The sequence below is a fragment of the Phascolarctos cinereus genome, unplaced genomic scaffold (assembly GCF_003287225.1).
Source record: "Phascolarctos cinereus isolate Bilbo 61053 unplaced genomic scaffold, phaCin_HiC Scaffold_2;HRSCAF=192, whole genome shotgun sequence".
Lineage (NCBI taxonomy): Eukaryota > Metazoa > Chordata > Mammalia > Diprotodontia > Phascolarctidae > Phascolarctos > Phascolarctos cinereus.
The window spans coordinates 193,259,015-193,265,004 of record NW_027555625.1 but is presented as its reverse complement, the minus strand read 5'-3'; positions in this window follow the sequence as shown (position 1 = coordinate 193,265,004).

The following is a 5,990-nucleotide window of genomic DNA, read 5'->3' as shown; positions in this document are numbered from 1 at the left end:
TCTTTCTCTAGAAGTAGGTAACATTTTCCTTCCTAAGTCCTTCATAGTTGAATAGTTTGAATGATTATATTACTCAGAATAGCTTAGTCATACACAGTTATTCTTCAAACAATATTGCTGTTACTATATATAATGTTCTCTTGGTTCTGCTCATTTCATTGGACATTATTTCATGCAAATCTTTCCACATTTGTCTAAAACCAATCTGCTTGTCATTTCTTACAACACAGTACTATTCCATCACAATCATATACCACAACTTACTCAGCCTTTCCCCAACTAATGGGTATTCTGTTGATCTTCAAATTCTTTGCCACCACAAAGAGATCTACTATAAATATTTTAGAACATATATGTTCTTGAGGGGGGCGGAGCCAAGATGGCTGAGTGAAAGCAGTGACTTGCTTGAGCTCTCCCCCAAACTCCTCCAAATACCCATAAAAAATGGCTCTAAACAAATTCTAAAGCAGCAGAATCCACAAAAAGACAGAGTAAAACAAATTTCCAGCCCAGGATAGCCTGGATGGTTGATCAGAAAGGCATATCGTGCTGGGTGGGATCTCTTTGCCAGTGCTGAGGAAGGAATCTCTTGCTTTGCCTGTGCTTGGATCTGGGTCACAGTTCTGGGTGGCAGTCCTAGGGTGAGGAGGAGCGCTGGTGTGGTGGAGCTTGTAGTGGCTGTGAAGAGGAAACCCTCCTCCAGTTCCAAGAGAGAAAAGACTGCTTGTGGCCGGTCACTCAAAGACCAGAGCACAGGCCAGGAAAAGAGTAAACACCTCCACTCTTATCATACCACCTTGGAAGAACTGAAAATTTACAGGTTCCTAGGAGTATCTCTGAAAACAGCTGTACAAACCTCCAAAGCTTGGGACAGCACATTCTCCACATTGGAAGCAGACTTTTACCTTAACAAAGAGTTTAAAATTCAAGTAGTTGGCTGGGATCATGAGCAAACCTCGCAAAAAGTCAGATATTATCTTACTTTGGTGACAAAGAAGATCAAAACATACAACCAGAAGAAGACAACAAAGTCAAAGCCCACATCCAAAGCCTCCAAGAAAAATATGAATCTGTTCCAGGCCTTGGAAGAGCTCAAAAGGGATTTTGAGAAGCAAGTAAGAGAAGTAGAGGAAAAACTGGGAAGAGAAATGAAAGTGATGCAAGAAAATCATGAAAAACAAGTCAACAGCTTGCTAAAGGAGACCCAAAAAAATACTGAAGAAAATAACACCTTTAAAAATAGCCTAACCCAAATGGCAAAAGAGGTCCAAAAAGCCAATGAGGAGAAGAATGCCCTAAAAAGAAAATTGGCCAAATGGAAAAGGAAGTCCAAAAGCTTACTGAAGAAAATACTTCCTTAAAAATTAGAATAGAGCAATTGGAAGATAGTGACTTTATGAGAAATCAGACAAGTAGAACAAATCCAAAAGAATGAAAAATTAGAAAACAATGTGAAATATCTCATTGGAAAAACAACTGACCTGGAAAATAGATCCAGGAGAGAGAATTTAAAAATTATTGGACTATCTGAAAGCCATGATCAAAAAAAGAGCCTAGACATCATCTTTCAAGAAATTATCAAGGAAAATTGCCCTGATATTTTAGAACCAGGGGGCAAAATAGAAATTGAAAGAATCCACCGATCTTCCCCTGAAAGAGATCCCCAAAGGAAAACTCCTAGGAATATTGTAGCCAAATTCCAGAGTTCCCAGGTGAAGAAGAAAATATTGCAAGCAGCCAGAAAGAAACAATTCAAGTATGTGGAAACACAATCAGGATAACACAAGATTTAGCAGCTTCTACATTAAGGACCACAGGGCATGGAATACAATATTCCAGAGGGCAAAGGAGATAGGATTACAGCCAAGAATCACCTACTCAGCAAAACTGAGTATAATCTTTCAGGGGAAAAAATGGTCATTCAGTGAAATAGAGGACTTTCAAGTATTCTTGATGAAAAGACCAGAGCTGAATAGAAAATTTGACTTTCAAATACAAGACTCAAGTGGAACATGAAGAGGTAAACAGGAAAGAGAAATCATAAGAGACTTATTAAGGCTGAACTGTTTACATTCCTGCATGGAAAGATGATATTTATAACTCATGAGACCTTTGTCAGTATTAGGGTAGTGGAGGGAAAAATTATATGTATGTATGATAGATAGATAGATAGATAGATAGATAGATAGATAGATAGAGGGCATAGAGGGCACAGGGTGAGTTGAAGATGAAGGGGTGATATATGGAGAATAAAATTAAGGGGTGAGAGAAAGAGAAAGGGAGAGGTAGAATGGGGTATATTTTCTCACACAAAACAGACAAGAAAAGGTTCTTACAGTGGAGGGGAAACAGGGGAAGGTGAGAGGAAATGAGGCAATCTTATTCTCATGGGTTTGGCTTAAGGAGGGAATAACATACACACTCAATTGGGTATGGAAATCTGTCTTACCCTACAGGAAAATAGGGGAGGAAGGGGACAAGAGAGCAGGGGGATGATAGAGAGAAGGGCAGATTGGGAAAGGGGTAATCAGAAGGAAGTACTTCTGAGGAGGGACAGGGTCAAAAGAAAGAATAGAATAAATGGGGGGGCAGGATAGGACTAAGGGAAATAGAGTTATTTTTTCACAACATGTCTACTATGGAAATGTGCATAACTGCACATATATGGCCTGTATTGACTTGCTTGCCTTTTCAATGAGGGTGGGTAGGGTGGGAGGAAGGGAGAAAATTTGGAACCCAAAGTTTTAAAAACACATGTTGAAAAAAATGTTTCCTCATGCAACTGGGAAATAAGAAATACAAGAAATGACATACAGAAATCTATCCTGCCCTACAGGAAAATAGAAGGGGAAGGGGATAAGAGAAGAGGGGGAGAGATAGAAGGGAGGGCAGACTAGGGGAAGGGGTATTCAGAATGCATGCCATCTTGGGGTGGGGAGAGGGGCAAGATGGGGTAAAAATTTGGAATTCATAATCTTGTCGAAGTAAATGTTGAAAACTAAAAATAAATAAACTTATATTAAAAAAAAAGAAGAAGAAGAACATGTATGTTCTTTTCCTTTTTCCCTGATCACCTTGGGAAACATCTACTAGTGGTATTGCTCAGTCAGAGGTTATACACCGTTTTGTAACTCTTTAAGGATAATTCTAAATTGATCTCCAAAATACTTGGATGAGTTCACAATTCCACCACCAGTGTATTGGTTTATGAATTTTTCCACATCCTCATCAGCATTTGTCATTTTCCCCTTCTATTTTGTTAGCCAATCTGATAGATATGAAATGGTACCTTAGAATTGTTTTAATTTGCATTTCTCTAATCAATAATAAGTTAGAGCATTTTTATACGACTATAGTTAGCTTTGATAACTTCATTGAAAAACTGACCATTTAACAATTGGGGGATAACATTCTTATAAATTTGACTCAGTTCTCTATACTTGAGATATGAGGCCTTTATCTGAAAAATTGGATATTAAAAATGTTACCCAACTTTCTGCTTTCCTTAATCATGGCTACACTGGTTTTATTTCTATAAAAACTTTTGAATTTAATATAATCAAAATTATCCATTTTATATCCCACTGTGCTCTTTATCTCTCGTTTATTCACAAGTTCTTCACTTATCCATAAATCTGATAGGTAAAGTATTCCATGCTCCTCTAATTTACTTGTGATAATTTCCTTCATGTCTAGGTCGTGTAACCATTTTGAACTTATCTTAGTAAACAGAGTAAGATATTTGTCTATACTTCATTTCTGCCAAAGTGCTTTCCAGTTTCCCCAGCAATTTTTAGCAAATGGAGAGAGCTTTTCCCAAAAGCTTACGGTCTTTGCATTTATCAAACACAAGGTTACCATAGTCATTTACTAGTGTGCATTGTATGCCTATACAATTGCTTCTTAATTGGACCCTTAGCTTCAATTGATCATAGTAAGTTGTTTTACCTATCTGAACTTCAACTTCCTCATTTATAAAATTAGACTAATAACACCTGCATCACTTATCTCAAAGACCTGCTTCTAGGGAATTGCTTTGTAAATCTTAAAGTACATTAAAATTTGATATATTATTAGTAATAGGAGACCTTTTTTTTATTTTTCCATTTGGAAGGATATCTCTAGGAAGAGTGCCAGCCTAAGGAAGATTACATTGTGCTTCTTCCTTTCATGTCCAACATAGGGGAAGGGAAATGGAGAACATCGATTTTTTTTTAATAGAGAAATGGGGGGGGCAGGGATTTTTATAGATATAAATTGTTGCATGAGCTTTCAGATGAGGTAACTGTCATTAGTTTTTGTTGCTGTTGTGGTTGTTGTTGAGTTGTTGTAGCTGTTTCCGACTCCTCATGACCCCATTCAGGGTTTTCTTGGTAGAAATACTGGAGTGGTTTTCCATTTCCTTCTCTAGCTCATTTTACAGATGAGGAAAATGAGGCAAACAAGGTTAAATTACTTGCCCAGGGTCACCCAGTTAGTAAATGTCTGAGGCCAGATTTGGACTCAGGAATATGAGTTGTCCTAACTCCAGGCTTGACACTCTATTCACCATACCACCTCGTAGAACTTTCATGACACAGAATCTATACATGTTTGTAAGGCAAAAATGAAACACATCAATAAAACTGAAAGTGCAAGAAATAAAATAAAATCAGGTTTGGATACACATCAGAAGTAGGCTTGGATATGAAAGAAGATAACAAAAGGGCATAAAGAAACTGGGGGAGGAAAAGGGAGCTGGGGTGGGCAGCATCACATACTATGTCTTGGCAACACTTAAGAAGATAAACACCTACTAGTGGTAAATCCCTCTTTTTTTTCCCTTTCCTGATGTCTCAGAATCCATTCCATGGCAAAGCTTCTAGAGGTCCAAAGCTGAAATAAAATAACCTCAAATTAGGGCCTCTACTCTCCATGTGCAGACCTAGATAGGGCCATCCTTACACTAATAGGAAGAATAGGCCTGCAGATTTCAGAGGCTGATTGCTCCAACATATCTAAAGTGATTTTGAATAAAAACTGTCCCCTGCTAAAAGTAAAACTAACCACTGATAAATGAATAATAATAATAATAGTTAAAATTTGTATAGCACTTACTATGTGTCAGTTCCTGTGTTGAACACTTTACAATTATTAATTCAATTAATGTTTACAACAACTCCAAGATATATTACCTATGATTTTCCCCATTTTATAGCTGAGGAAACCAAGGCAAACAAATTAGACAAGGGTTGCACAGCTAGTAAGTGTGTGAGGTCAGATTTGAACTCAGTTCTTCCTGACTCCAGGCTCCGCATTCTATCTACTGCGCCAGCTACCAGAATCTATCTGTCATTTACCACTCAACGTGAATTAATTAGTTTATAAGTGTAATTGGCTCCATTACTCCTCACAAACAAGTCTATCCCTCTATAGCTTGACACTCCTTAGAGTACATCACCTTCTCTTTTATACTTCCTAGACCCCTCTCTTCCTTCAAGATATAGCTTAAGTACCATCTTCTATTTTACACAAAAACTTTCTTGATCCCAACTTCTAATGACTTCATTCCCTAACTACTTTGTATTTATTTTATATTCATTCTGTATGCAGTTATATAAGCACATATTGCTTCCTTTAGTAGAATATCAACTGCTTGGGGTGAAGGGGGGGGAGGCGTGGTAGGAATTGTTTCATCTTTTGATTTTTATTCAAGAGTCAATCAGTGCTTAGTACATAACAGGTGCTTAACCAATCTATGAGTTATTGATTGATTAATCATACAGTAGTCACATAGTAATCAATTTAGGGTTTTAAAAGGTACTTCAATTACTATCCCACTACCACCACCATCAAAAACACTTTATAGGTCATGAAGCGATTTGTCCAAGTTCGTTGGATCGTAAGTGGCATCTTTTGGATTCAATTCATATTTTTGCCTTTATCATTTTTAAAGTATTCATGGGTTAACATTCTCTCTCTAACAAGATTGTAAGCCCTTAAAGGGCAGG